Raw genomic sequence first — 15,574 nt, 5'->3', positions numbered from 1 at the left:
CGGCGGTAGAAATCGGCCAGGAGGGCCGGGTCCAGGATGAAGCTCCTCTTCACCCAGGAGCGTTCTTCGGGGCCGTACCCCTCCCAGTCCACCAAATACTGGAAGCCCCGGCCCATCCTATGGACATCCAAGAGCCGGCGCACAGTCCAAGCCGGCTCGCCATCGATGATCCGGGCAGGAGGTGGTGCCGGACCCGGAGTACAGAGGGGTGAGGTGTGATGTGGCTTAATCCGGGACACATGGAAAACGGGATGGATCCGCAGTGAGGCCGGAAGCTGAAGCCTCACCGCGGCTGGACTGATGACCTTGAGGATTTTAAATGGACCGATGTACCGATCCTGCAGTTTAGGTGAGACCACTTGGAGGGGAATGTCCTTTGTTGACAACCACACTTCCTGCCCTGGCCGATACGTAGGGGCCGGGGTCCGCCGACGGTCTGCATGGGCTTTCGTCCTCATCCGGGCCCTCAGCAAAGCAGAACGGGCGGCACGCCACACCCGACGGCACTTCCGCAGGTGGGCCTGGACCGAGGACACACCGACCTCTCCCTCAACCACTGGAAACAAAGGAGGCTGGTACCCCAGACACACCTCAAAAGGGGAGAGGCCGGTGGCTGACGACACCTGGCTGTTATGGGCATACTCGATCCAGGCCAAATGGATACTCCAGGCCGCTGGGTGCGCGGCCGTCACGCAACGCAGGGCCTGTTCCACCTCCTGATTGGCCCGTTCTGCTTGCCCGTTGGTCTGGGGATGATACCCGGATGAGAGACTCACCGTGGCCCCCAGTTCCCGGCAGAAGCTCCTCCAGACTTGCGAGGAGAACTGGGGACCGCGATCGGAGACAATGTCTGTTGGAATCCCATGCAGCCTGACGACGTGGTGGACCAGGAGGTCCGCTGTCTCCTGGGCAGTCGGGAGCTTCGGGAAGGCCACGAAGTGGGCCGCCTTGGAGAATCGGTCCACTATCGTGAGGATGGTGGTGTTGCCCTGGGACGGCGGGAGGCCCGTGACAAAATCCAGGCCGATGTGGGACCAGGGGCGATGAGGCACGGGCAGCGGCTGGAGCAGTCCCAAAGCCCTGCGATGATCAGCCTTGCCCCTGGCGCAGGTGGTGCAGGCCTGGATATAATCCCGGATGTCGGCCTCTAGGGACGCCCACCAGAAGCGCTGCCGGACAACTGCCACGGTTCTTCGCACCCCTGGATGACAGGAGAGCTTGGAGCCGTGACAGAAGTCCAGGACTGCAGCCCTAGCCTCTGGTGGGACGTAGAGTCTGTTCTTCGGCCCAGTTCCGGGGTCCGGGCTTCGTGCCAGGGCCTCCCGGACGGTTCTCTCTACGTCCCAGGTGAGGGTGGCCACGATAGTGGACTCCGGGATGATGGGTTCCGGTGGATCCGACAACTCCGCTTTGACTTCATCTTCATGTACCCGGGACAAGGCATCCGATCTCTGGTTTTTGGTCCTGGGACGGTAGGTGATCCGGAAGTCAAAACGGCCGAAGAACAGTGACCAGCGGGCTTGCCTGGGGTTCAGCCGCTTGGCGGTCCTGATATACTCCAGGTTCCGGTGGTCAGTGAAAACCGTGAATGGCACGGACATTCCCTCCAACAGATGTCTCCACTCTTCAAGAGCCTCTTTCACCGCAAGGAGTTCTCGATTGCCGACGTCATAGTTCCGTTCGGCCGGGGTCAACCTGCGGGAAAAATAGGCACACGGGTGAAGGACCTTATCGGTCTTCCCGCTCTGGGAAAGCACAGCTCCTATCCCTGAGTCCGAGGCGTCCACTTCAACCACTAACTGGCGACTAGGATCGGGCTGCACCAGAACGGGTGCAGACGAGAAGCGCCGTTTCAACTCCTTGAACGCGGCATCGCAACGATCCGACCAGGTGAAGGGGACTTTTGGTGAGGTCAGGGCTGTCAGGGGGCTAACTATCTGACTGTAGCCCTTAATGAACCTCCTGTAGAAATTAGCAAAGCCGAGGAACTGTTGCAGCTTCCTACGGCTGGTGGGTTGGGGCCAGTCTCTCACTGCCGCGACCTTGGCCGGATCAGGAGCGACGGAGTTAGGGGAGATGATAAACCCCAGGAAGGACAAAGAAGTGCGGTGGAACTCGCACTTCTCGCCCTTCACAAACAGGTGGTTCTCCAACAACCGCTGCAGGACCTGACGTACATGCCGGACATGGGTCTCAGGATCCGGAGAAAAGATGAGTATATCGTCCAGATATACGAAAACGAATCGGTGCAGGAAATCCCGCGAGACATCATTAACCAATGCTTGGAACGTCGCGGGGGCGTTTGTAAGACCGAACGGCATGACCAGGTACTCAAAGTGACCTAAGGGGGTGTTAAATGCCGTCTTCCACTCGTCTCCCTTCCGGATCCGAACCAGGTGATACGCATTTCTAAGATCTAGCTTAGTGAACATTTGGGCTCCATGCAGGGGCGTGAACACTGAATCCAACAAGGGCAATGGGTATCGGTTACGAACCGTGATTTCGTTCAGCCCCCTGTAATCAATGCATGGACGTAGTCCGCCATCCTTTTTCCCCACAAAAAAGAAACCTGCACCCATCGGGGAAGTGGAATTCCGGATCAACCCGGCAGCTAAAGAGTCCCGGATGTAGGTCTCCATTGATTCGCGCTCAGGTCGTGAGAGGTTGTACAGCCTGCTGGACGGAAACTCAACGCCTGGAACCAAATCAATGGCACAATCGTACGGGTGGTGCGGGGGAAGGGTGAGCGCCAGATCCTTGCTGAACACGTCCACAAGGTCATGGTACTCCACCGGCACTGTCCCGAGATTGGGTGGGACTCTGACCTCCTCCTTAGCCTGGGAACCAGGAGGAACCGAGGAACCTAAACATACCCGATGACAGGTCTCGCTCCACTGAACCACTACCCCGGACGGCCAATCGATCCGGGGATTGTGTTTTAACATCCAGGGGAACCCGAGAATCATGCGGGAGGTGGCAGGAGTCACAAAAAACTCGATCTCCTCCCGGTGGTTCCCTGACACCACCAGAGTTACTGGAGGTGTCTTATGTGTGATTAAAGGGAGTAGGGAGCCATTTAGTGCCCGTATTTGCACAGGTGAAGTAAGTGCCACCAGAGGGAGCCCTGCCTCCCTGGCCCATTTGCTGTCTAGCAAATTCCCTTCAGAGCCCGTGTCCACCAGTGCTGGGGCCTGAAGGGTTAAATCCTCATAAAGGATTGTAACCGGGAGTCGTGTGGCAATATGGGTGTGTCCCACGTGAATGTCTTGGTCCACCCCTAGCCCAGTTTCTAGGGGCGGGCGTTGGTGTTTAACCGCTCGGGGCAGTCCCTCACCTGATGCTCTATCGAGCCACAAACAAAGCAAGCTCCGCGGACCAGCCTCCTCTGTCTATCCGGGGGTCTAAATGTGGCCCTGCTCGTGTCCATAGCTTCATCAGCAGGGGGAGCTGTAACCACACGGAGCGTAGAGGCCGTGGAGCGTGGGGATGGCGGAGCTCGGTCGGAGCTGGAAGGGAGAGGGACGGCGCGTGCCCGGCCACGCCCTTCATCTCGTTCCCGACGGCGTTCTTCTAACCGATTGTCTAATCATATAACGAGATCAATAAGCCCATCTAAATCCCGCGGTTCGTCCTTAGCCACCAGGTGCTCCTTTAGGACCAACGACAGTCCGTTTACGAAGGCGGCGCGGAGGGCAGTGCTATTCCAGCCGGACCTCGCAGCCGCGATGCGGAAGTCGACTGCATAAGCAGTTGCGCTCCGGCGCCCCTGTCTCATTGACAGCAGCACGGCTGAAGCGGTCTCTCCTGGGTGATTGAACACTGTTCTGAACTCCCTCACAAACCCATCATATGTCTGAAGGAGCCGTGAATTCTGCTCCCAGAGCGCTGTAGCCCAAGCACGTGCCTCACCGCAAAGCAGATTTATCACATAAGCTATTTTGCTGGCATCAGTCGCGTACATGACGGGACGTTGTGCGAAGACGAGCGAACACTGCATAAGAAAGTCTGCGCACGTCTCCACACAACCTCCGTACGGCTCTGGAGGGCTTATGTATGCTTCCGGGGAAGGTGGGAGGGGTCGTTGAACGACCTGTGGAACGTCACTGTTACGCACAGGGTCGACAGGAGGGAGAGCCGCAGCAGCGCCCTGAGGGCGCGCTTCCACCTGCGCGGCGAGAGCCTCCACCCTGCGGTTAAGGAGGACGTTCTGCTCGGTCATTAGATCCAACCGAGCCGTGAAAGCGGTGAGGATTCGCTGCAACTCACCGATCATTCCTCCTGCGGACGCCTGTGCGCCCTGTTCTTCCATTGGCCGTTCAACAGCCGGTTGACGCCCCTCGGGATCCATGACGTTGGCCGAGATATCCTGTTCGGAAAGTGTAGGAACACGGACCCACAACAGGGGGCGCAAATGAACGGACAATGGAGGAAGTCAAATAGCACTTTTACTGTTGTGAAATAAGCACAACAAACACAACCGATTACAATAATAGACAATAAAGTCGAATCACAAAGGTGTCATGTGGGCAGGCTCGAAGATAGGAGACGTCTGTCCAAAGCAGAACCGGAACCACACGATTTCCTCCGCCACCGAACCCCGGGAATACTGGAGCCGCCAAGTCCCGAACTCCCAGGTGACCACTGCCTCCGCTTGTCGGATCTGGTACTGCTGGCGAGGAACAGAAACAGTCAGATGTGGGTGCGCCTGCACCCAGCAACACGTATGGTGGAAAAACCACCTCCACTTCTCGTCAGGAAAACACTGTTAGTGCAGGAATGTGAGTACTTATCCAAAAGGGGTCCAATACAGTCTCCTGCTGTTCTACTCACTCTCTGCGTGAAGGCAAAAAAGTATTTATGGTCAAAAGACAATATGATTGGCTGGATATGTTACCTCCTTGGTAGAGCGATATCTCGGCAAAGAAGTGGAGATGGCGTCTTGTAGATATACCGCTGCGGATCAGATGATTGGTGACAGCTGTCACCCCGGCTGCTCCTGTGAGGTGGCAGCGCCCTCTGGTGCCTGGAGCCCGCACTCCAGGCAGGGTGCCCTCTGGTGGTGGTGGGCCAGCAGTACCTCCTCTTCAGCGGCCCACACAACAGTAGGATCAAAAATTACTCCAAGGTTCCTCACTTTATCCGTATGATGTATAACACACGGACCTAAGCTAAGTGCTAGCTGATCAAATTTATGCCGATACCTCGCTGGACCAAGAACCATAACTTCAGTCTTATCAGAATTTAAAAGTAGGAAGTTATTAGACATCCAACTTCTTACTGATGCAAGGCAATCTTCCAAAGATTTTATGTGAATGAGATTACCAGCAGTTGGGTTTCTTTAACTACGGGCTCTATTGGCCTTGTAAATGTAATTTCTACCACACCATTGCCTTACAATATAAAGCACCTTGGGGCAACTGTTTGTTGTGATTTGGCGCTATATACATGTGCTCTGATGTCACTGTTTATCTCCATAGAAACTACCCAAACAATCTTTCATACAAACTGTTTAAAGGGACATTACAGTGTTGTGGTGGAAATTACGGCAATAGTGTGGGACAACTACATTTTGTTTAAAAAAATCACAACAGTTGTATGACATTGAATACCCCAATTATGTTTTGATTATTTTACTGATATTTTATTCAGAGATATTTTAAAACATTAGAAAAAACGTTTCTTTACCATTCATTTTTTTCATTGAAGATCAAAAGTCTGGGTGTGGGACAACCACAAAACGGCAATATTTGCATATAATGATACTGAAAAAAGGTGAAAAAGCCATCATAGACTACTAGAACAAATTTCTTAACACACTTTCATTGTAAAGATAACTACAAAGTGTGAAATTTCCCCTTTTTTCTGTTTTTCATACAATATGATCAAAGGACATAATAAGTGCCCGTAGTCTAAGAATCACCCAGTTATTGGCATGTACAATTGAGTGTCATCAGCATAGCAATGAAAGGAAATCCCAAAGTGCCGCAGGATATTCCCAAGAGATGCTACATAAAGGGAAAAAAGCAGGGGGCCTAAAATGGATCCCTGAGGAACCCCAAACTTCATGTCCCTACAATCAGAGGAGATGCCATTACACAGTACGCAGTAAGAGCGACTGGACAGGTATGATTGTCAACCAGGCAAGAGCAGTTCCAGCAATCTTCCTCACTAACACAGATTTAGACAGATTTGTGAACAATATTGGAGAGAAATGGGTCTTTTGTGTATATAGAAAATGTTTTCGATCTTTCAGTTCAGCTCGTGAAAAATGGGAGCAAAAACAAAAGTGCTGCATTGATATTTTTGGTCAGTGTAAAATAAAACCCCTTTGCACTAAGCTTATGCACCATGTAAACAGTAAAACGGAGTTGGACACACGCCCTGAAAGCATACACTCAAAACATTACTCATTGTATGAACTCAATGCAGTTTTGTATATAATTTCCATCCAACAAATATATGTAGCCCCAACTCAAATTATAGTGCATCCAGAAGGCATTCACAGTGCTTCACTTTTTCCACATTTTATATTGTAGCGTTATTCCAAAATGGATTCAATTTTTTTACTCAAAATTCTACACACAATACCCCATAATGACAATATGAAAAAAATCTTTTAGATTTTTGCAAATTTATTAAAACCACACACACAAAAAAAACCCACCTAAGAAATCACGTGTACATAAGTATTCACAGCCTTTGCCATGAAGCTCAACAATGCCCTCAGGTGTATCCTGTTTCCCCTGACCATCCTTGAGATTTGAAAAACACAACTTTTTTTCCTTTTCCAGTGTGCCCAATATTAAATTGAATTCATTAAATGTTTGTGTGTGTGTGGGTGTGTGTTTACTTTTTAGACTGGGTTATAAATTGTTGTGCACAAAGGGCACAATGACTTAAGAATGCCATGTGATTTGATTGTTGGTTGATTAAAAAAAAAAATATCTGCAGTTGTATTAATTGTTATGCAACTGCCAATATAAAATGCAATGTCTGACTATTTTTTCATTAGCCTGCATTTCAGCACATTATTGATCCAGTTTCATTCTTTATTCATGTGATTGCACAACCTATGCACAATACCAAATTATTTTTGTGTTCTCTTGAAGCATCTCCAGTGTTTTGCCAACTCCTTCCAAGTTAAATAAACATGATGTTATAATAATCAGCCACCTGGCATGATAAATATCCATATCTTTAATGACCATTAAAGGCAACCTTTTAAATGACATACTCATTTGTAATAATCTATCAGGATAATGAGCCACAATTTTTGTTTCACCAAATGTGATAACATGGAAAATTTGATTATAATTCCTTTATCGTGTTTTAACTTAATGAGGTGTGAATTATAATACGTGAACAGATTTTTCTACAATAGTTATTTCCTCAGAGTATTTGTGAATGTCGGTAGCACAAGAATGAACTTCAAAAATTGCATGTTCCCCTCCCCCCTCCAAAAAAAAAAAAAAAAAAAAAAAGGAACCGAAACAAAACTTCACTGTTGAATGAAGCAGTGATTTTGCGTGCAATAACTGACGCTGTTGTATATTTTCTTTGGTCCAGCAGGTGCCACTATTGAGCAGTGTGAGCTGTGTTCTGCCAGCCCAGCTATCAACACATTAAAATAAAAAGAGGTATTAATTAAAGGGACAACGCAAAACAATGTGAAACTAAGTGACCAGCATTTTTAAGAGCTTGTGGATTCTTTTACATCAATAATGCTATGGACACTGGAAATGATCCGCCTCGTCAAATTAGAGTTTGTGAATCGAAGCCTGTTTTTAAAAACAGGGTCAAACAGTTTTTATTCCAAGAACTGGCTTAACAAGAGAACAACCAATTTATTTATTATTGAGAAAAAATAAGAAATATTCTAAACTATATATTTTTACTTTATTGATTGTTATGGCTTTTATGTATGTGTTTGCTTGTGAGTATTTTGTTGGACCACAATGGAAACAAGCGTTTTTATTTATTTATTTGCTTTTTGTGTTACCCTGTATTTCATGTATTTATGTGTTGAGTTAATACATTTTTGTATTTTATACATCTTTACATTTTATACGAATGAAAATCGATCAATGGTTGATGGGATACGCAAAATGATAGCTAAAATAATATTAAGACAAATTATTAAAATATATATGTGAGTTCAGGAATAAAGAATTATGTATTTTAAAATAAAGTGCTTCCACGCTACAGCAGCTTATTTGGATACTCCTCCGAGCCAGTAGGTGGCAGTACGAGTCAGTGCTTTGGTTTGAGTGAATCCATGATGTCTGCGCCCTGATGTTTGCGGCGTGAAGATATAAATTAAGTGACAGGTATGGTGTTTTTTACACGTTTATTTGATTGTTTTGTGAGTCAAGACGCATTGTTGTACGGGTTAAATGTGTCGTTCTGTTTAAACGAATACGTTTACACAGTCTGTGGGCCGGTAGCATCTCCTTACTTTTAATGTGACAGCGTTCTGGAGCTGCACGCGCACATCCTCGTTTGTCCTTGTTTGTGTATTTCGGATTTAACATTACTGGCAAAACGTGTTTTTACATGACAGCAGTCTTGACATGCTTTTGTGGAGTTTAAAATAAAGTATTAACACCTAAATGGTTAGGAGCGAAGTAACAAAGCGTTTTTCACGACTTTTAGTCCCTCCAACTAAAACCATCAGAGTGACCTGCAGTCAGGTCCATAAGTATTTGGACATGAACATTTATGTGATTTTGCTTCTGGAAATCACCACATAATTTTTATATACCTTTATGGTGGTACAGAGAAGGATTTTCTTTAATAAAAATTTGAAATTTCAGTGACTGTCTACCAGAAGACACATAGGAGAGGCAAACCGACGTGATTAAAATTCTTCTGTTGCTCTCCACCGTGAAGATGAAATATGTATATGTCGCGGACATGAACAAGCATTTAGGTCCTTCAGACTTTTTTGAGTAAATGCTTCAGGGGAGCATTAGCATGGCTAAAACCTTTCAGCTTTTGGGGGAGTTCTGCTCCCCCCGACTCTCCGCCTTTTTAAGCATTTTTCTTTTTTTTTCTTTTTTTTTGCGTTTCAGCTTCTGGGGGGAGGTCCATGCCACAAACCCCCCTAATTACAGCTCTCTTAATTCCCTGCCACTTTAAGCATTTTATTTTATGTTGCTGTAAATTAATATTCAAAATTTTCAGCTAGTTCACAGTAGGGCTGTACAATATGGTCAAATTATCGTATCTCAGTATTGTCATATCAATATCATATACGATATGACTATGATTTCACACAAAGCGCAGCAGCAGTGAAAATTCTTAGACAAAACAGCAATAATACCACACTCAATTTGCACTCATTATAAGGTTAGGATACAGTGCCCTCCAAAAGTATTGGAACACTTGGTATTTCACACAATTTAATTTGTTTATGCCATTTCAAATACAAGAAATACAAAAAAAATATAAGGCAACCCAAATTAAAGGAGAAATGCCGCTTTTAACCACCTAGACCATAGGTGTCAAACTGATTCCAGAAAGGGCCAAGAGGGTGCAGGTTTTCTTTGTAACCACCCACTGCACCAGGTGATTTCACTGATTAACTGATTCCGTCTGCTCAAAGTGATGTTAATCAGTGAAATCACCTGGTGCAGTTTGACACCTATGACCTAGACGGTCGTTTACTTGCTAATATAACTTTGCTGTCATTATTAGGCCACAGAAACGACATGTTCAGTTCAAATCTGAGGTAAACATTTTTCTTGTTCTACTAAGGTGGATTAGAACTTTTTGTAGTACACAGCAAAAACTACTGGACAGGAGGAGCCTAGCAGTCAACGTGACTCACTGATTTTAAAAATGCAGCTCTTTTCAACCAGACGTGTGGTGCCGGCATGTCAGTCATCTGTGTCCAATCTGATTTCAGGGGAGTCCAGTGCAACCCTGACTTCTGCTCTAGCTCCACCCATGCCAGGAAGTGTTCAACATTTGACATTTCCTGTTTCACTGTGGACTCAAAATTTGGCACTTCGTTGTTTCAGTGTGAACTTGCCACTGAGTTCCCGGGAGATTCCATGGGATCTTGTCTGTCGATCCAGGAAGTGTTTGACATTTCCTGTTTTAGTTTGGACTCAGACTTCAGACTTCTTGTTTGAGACTCCCTGTACCATGAGCGAGCTTCACGCCGCTGTGCGTCGCTTTGCTCGTATAAACTGTGATGCAACAGACAAAAGTTACATTATGGACAGTTTCTCCAGTCACACCCACAGGAGCTATTAAATCCTTCAGTGTTGTATTGGTATCTTGGTGGCTTCCCTCATTAGTTTCTTTCTTGCATGGTTACTCAGTTTTTGAGAACTGCCTACTCCAGTCAGATTTACCACAGATACTGATTATATTTCATCATGGTTGATCGAAGTGAAGTCTGAAACATTAATTGACTTAGAAATGTTAACGCATTCATTCTTTGATGTGTCGAAAGAAAATGAGCTGGTTAAAAAAAAACTAAAACTTTTTTACTTATAATAATCTTTACATTTAGTTTATCCTTTAAATTGTGGCCTCTGAAAATAGAAAAAAATGTCCTTAAATCCTTAATGGTTAGTTAAAGCAGTGACTGAAAGTCTACTCTTCAGTCACAATTTGTTTCATTTCAACTCCATTGTGGTGGTATACAGAGAAACAATTACAAAAACTTGTATACCCAACTGTAATTTCGATGGTAGCACACAAAAACAACTCAGAAATTTACAGTAAATCCTCATTTGTATAGGCACTTTTCTTTAGACAAGTCAAGGGGTGTACTTGAACATTTCATTTGCAGTAAATCAGTTCATAACACCTACTGTCTGAAGTAGGCAATTCTTGAAAACTGAGTAACTGTGCAAGAAGGAGACCACCTACAACCCCAATTCCAATGAAGTTGGGATTAGGGCTGCAGCTATCGATTATTTTAGTAATCGAGTATTCTATCGATTATTCTGGCGATTAATCGAATAAAAAGTACTTCTGCATTTTTAAACAACATCAATAGTCCAGGGCTCTCCCTAAGCAATGGCACAATGTCACTGCGCCAAAGTGTTGCCATTTTGCTAAAATGGTGAAGGGATGTGGCTTTGTTTTGTTTTCTCCAACTTGTACGAGGTCTGTTAGAAAAGTATCCGACCTTTTTATTTTTTTCCACAACCATATGGATTTGAATCATGTGTGATTGCATCAGCCAAGCTTGAACCTTGGTGCGCATGCGTGAGTTTTTTCACGCCAGTCGGTTGCGTCATTCACCTGTGAGCAGTGGTCCACCCCTCTCGTCGGATTTTTATTGCGAATAAATGTCTGACCGATTTGGAGCTTTGCTGCATCAATTTTTTCCAGAAACTGTGAGAGACCTCCAGGTGGACACCATTCGGAAAATTCAGATGGCTTTCAGGGACAATTTTATGGGGATTACACAGATTAAGGAGTGCTCCAGCCGGTTTAAAGACCGCCCACAGCTGCTGAGAGTGCAGCGCGCTCCGAGCGCTGATCGACTGGCTGAATCAACCAGATCATTTCCAACGTGAAGGCTTTGTTGATCCGGGACGTCGTCTGACTTACACAAAAATGGCAGGAGACGTGGACATCAGTACTTTTTCGGCACATTCCACTGTTACAGGAGTTTTTTTCATGGAAAGAGAAGCGGAGGGATGTACCACCGTGCCGCTCATGGCGCAGCACAAAACCACCTCCATGTTGATTTCACAGGACGGCTTTGAGATGGCTTTCAGACGGCTTTCGGTAGTTTTTTAGTCGTGTGACTATCCGAGAAATTGTGGATGAGCCTGGACATGCCAGAACATGTCCTGTGAGGCTTCATCACGGTGTTGCTTTGCGCCATGCGGCACCGCCGCGACGCATGGAATTCCTCCGCATGTCTGTCTCAATGTGCCGAAAAAGTGCTGATGTCCACGTCTTTCGCAATTCCTGTGCTAGTCAGAGGACGTCCCAGATAAAACACAGCATCCAGTGTGGAAATGAACGGCACATTCCACTGTTACAGGAGTTTTTGTCATGGAAAGAGGAACGGAGGAATTCCGCGCATGGCGGTGGTGCCGCATGGCGCAAAGCAACGCCGTGGTGAAGCCTCACAGGACATGTTCTGGCATGTCCAGGCTCATCCACAATTTCTCGGATAGTCACACGACTGATAAACCACCGAAAGCCGTCTGAAAGCCATCTGAAAGTCGTCCTGTGAGACCAAGAAGGAGGTGGTTTTGTGCAGCGCCATGAGTGGCACGGTGGCGCATCCCTCTGCTTCCCTTTCCATGAAAAAAACTCCTGTAACAGTGGGATGTGGCGAAAAAGTACTGATGTCCACGTCTCCTGCCATTTTTGTGTAAGTCAGACGACGTCCCGGGTCAACAAAGCCTTCACGTTGAAAATGATCTGGTTGATTCAGCCTGTCAATCGGCGCTCGGAGCGCGCCGCGCTCTCAGCAGCTGTGGGCGGTCTTTAAACCAGCTGGAGCACTCCTTAATCTGTGTAATCCCCATAAAGGCGTCCCTGAAAGCCATCTGAATTTTCCGAATGGTGTCCACCTGGAGGTCTCTCACAGTTTCTGGAAAAAATTGATGCAGCAAAGCTCCAAATCGTTCAGACATTTATTCGCAATAAAAATCCGTCGAGAGGGGTGGACCACTGCTCACACAAAGCCTGCTCACAGGCGAATGACGCAACCGACAGGCGTGAAAAAACTCACGCATGCGCACGAAGGTTCAAGCTTGGCTGATGCAATCACACGTGATTCAAATCCATATGGTTTTTAAAAAAAATAAAAAGGTTGGATACTTTTCTAACAGACCTCGTAAAATGTAACCATTTTTAAGTTTTGGGTGTTTTTTTTTTTTGTTTTGTTTTTTTGTATAAAGGTCGATGGACTGAGTCCCTGCGTGATTTTTTTTTTTTTCTATCCCTCTTTCTCTGCAATTCAGCAGTTGCATTTCAGCTGGAGGTTGAACATGCAAGCCTCGCAGTCATTTTTTTAAATTATTATTTTATTTAAGTTACCGTGTTTGGATGTTTGGAAGTGTTGTGTATTGCCCAAAAAAGCAAAAATTTAAAAGTCAGACACTCAGTGTGAGTCTGAGGGAAACACAGAAGAAAGAATGGACTTCTGCTGTTTGTCAGTGTAGCCGGGGACAGAGCTGTGACTCGCCTGGTCTGACAGCCCCTCACACTGGGCAGAGAGAGACAGCAGCCAGCCACCGGGTCAATAGTCCTTCCCCACGTAGAGCAGACCGTGTGTGTGTGTGTGTGTGTGTGTGTGTGTGTGTGTGTGTGTGTGTGTGTGTGTGTGTGTGTTTTTTTTTAAATAGACAAACACACTGCTTTGTTTTAAATGCACAGTAAGTCTATTTCAGATGATCAGCGTGGACCATCTTTCTCTTAAAAGGCTTTATTTTACTCTGTGTCACGTTGGAAAGTGGTAGCTATCGTTGCTAATTTCTTTAGCTGTTATGCTCCAGTCGTCTTCTGTTTTTTTTCTGCGGACATTGCAGCACCACACACAGGCCTGGCATATGTACTACAACGTTAAATAAAGCTTCGAGGCACAGAATTTGCCTCGAACATTTTTTGTAATCGAATTATTCGAGTTACTCAACTAATAGTTTCAGCCCTAGTTGGGATGTTGTGTAAAATGTAAATAAAAACAGAATACAATGATTTGCAAATCCTCTTCAACCTATATTCAATTGAATACACCACAAAGATAAGATATTTAATGTTCAAACTAATAAACTTTATTGTTTTTGTGCAAATATTTGCTTATTTTGAAATGGATGCCTGCAACATGTTTCAAAAAAGCTGGGAGAGTGGTATGTTTACCACTGTGCTACATCACCTTTTCTTCTAACAACACTCAATAAGCATTTTGGAAATGAGGACACTAATTGTTGAAGCTTTGTAGGTGGAATTCTTTCCCATTCTTCCTTGATGTACGACTTCAGTTGTTTAACAGTTCAGGGTCTTGTCGTATTTTGCGCTTCATAATGCACCACACATTTTCAGTGGGTGACAGGTCTGGACTGCAGGCAGGCCAGTCTAGTACCCGCACTCTTTTACAACGAAGCCACGCTCTTGTAACACATGCAGAATGTGGCTTGGTATTGTCTTCCTGAAATAAGCAGGGACGTCCCCGAAAAAGACATTGCTTGGGTGGCAGCACGTGTTGCTCCAAAACCTTGATGTACCTTTCAGCATTGATGGTGCCATCACAGATGTGTAAGTTGGCCATGCCATGGGCAATAACACACCCCCATACCATCACAGATGCTGGCTTTTGAACTTTGCGCTGTTAACAATCTGGATGGTCGTTTTCCTCTTTAGTCCGGAGGACACAATGTCCATGATTTCCAAAAACAACTTGAAATGTGGACTCATCAGACCACAGCATGCTTTTCCACTTTGCGTCTGTCCATTTCAAATGAGCTCGGGCCCAGAGAAGGCGAGAGCGTCTCTGGATGTTGTTGATGTGTGGCTTTCGCTTAGCATGGTAGAGTTTTAACTTGCACTTGTAGATGTAGCGACGAACTGTGTTAACTGACAGTGGTTTTCTGAAGTGTTCTAAGCCCACGTGGTTAGATCCTTTACACAATGATGTCGGTTTTTAATGCAGTGCCGCCTGAGGGATCGAAGGTCACGGGCATTCATTGTTGGTTTTCGGCCTTGCCGCTTACATGTAGAAAGTTCTCCAGATTCTCTGAATCTTTTGATTATATTATGGACTGTAGATGATGGAATCCCTAAATTCCTTGCAATTGAATGTTGAGAAATATGGCTCTTAAACTGTTGGACTATTTTTTTCACGCAGTTGTTCACAAAGTGGTGAGTCTCGCCCCATCTTTGCATGTGAATGGCTGAGCCTTTTGGGGATGCTCCTTTTATACCCAATCATGATACTCATGTGTTTCCAATTAGGTGTTCTTTGAGCATTCACCAACTTCCCAAGTCTTTTGTTGCCCCGTCCCAACTTTTTAGAAATGTGTTGCAGGCTTCCATTTCAAAATGAGCAAATATTTGCACAAAAACAAAAATGTCTATCAGTTTGAACATTAAATATCTCATCTTTGTGATGTATTCAATTGAATATAGATTGAAGATGATTTGCAAATCATTGTATTCTGTTTTTATTTACATTTTACACAATGTCCCAACTTCATTGGAATTGGAGTTGTATGTGTTAAGACTTAAAGTTACATACACCTTAGCTAAGGACTCCCTCATTCACTTTTCCCCAAATGCACATATTCCATATTGGTCACAAACTATTAACCCACATAAAACCTTATACCTATTATTTATAAAAACTTTTTATATGGAAGTAAAGTAGACATTATAATTGACTTATCACACACATTGATAAACTAGAATATGTGCTGCAGGGAACATTTTAAGTTTTAATATTTGAGCCAATGCGTGATTTGAAAAAAATGTCATACTGCGATTAGAGTCGCTTTATTCAGAGAGTAGTGACATGATAAAAAAAAACGGTTACATGACCCAGCTGCTGACCAGAGACTTACTGACAGCTAGAATGACAGCTCAGTGGACACGATAT

The 15,574-nt window shown here is 45.4% G+C and overlaps 1 protein-coding gene across 2 annotated transcripts in view; it reads left to right on the top strand.

Annotated features, from left to right (window-relative positions):
* The first annotated feature begins 8,242 nt into the window (after nucleotides 1–8,242).
* mrpl11 (mitochondrial ribosomal protein L11) overlaps nucleotides 8,243–15,574 on the top strand; it is an 84,808-nt gene continuing 77,476 nt past the window's right edge. For both annotated transcript variants that reach the window (XM_034181610.1, XM_034181611.1), the window contains exon 1: nucleotides 8,243–8,327. The gene's annotated coding sequence lies outside the window, so the exon portion shown is untranslated. The remainder of the gene's footprint in view (nucleotides 8,328–15,574) is intronic.

This window comes from Thalassophryne amazonica, chromosome 11 (assembly GCF_902500255.1).
Source record: "Thalassophryne amazonica chromosome 11, fThaAma1.1, whole genome shotgun sequence".
Taxonomy (NCBI): domain Eukaryota; kingdom Metazoa; phylum Chordata; class Actinopteri; order Batrachoidiformes; family Batrachoididae; genus Thalassophryne; species Thalassophryne amazonica.
This window is presented reverse-complemented; position numbering and strand designations above follow the sequence as displayed.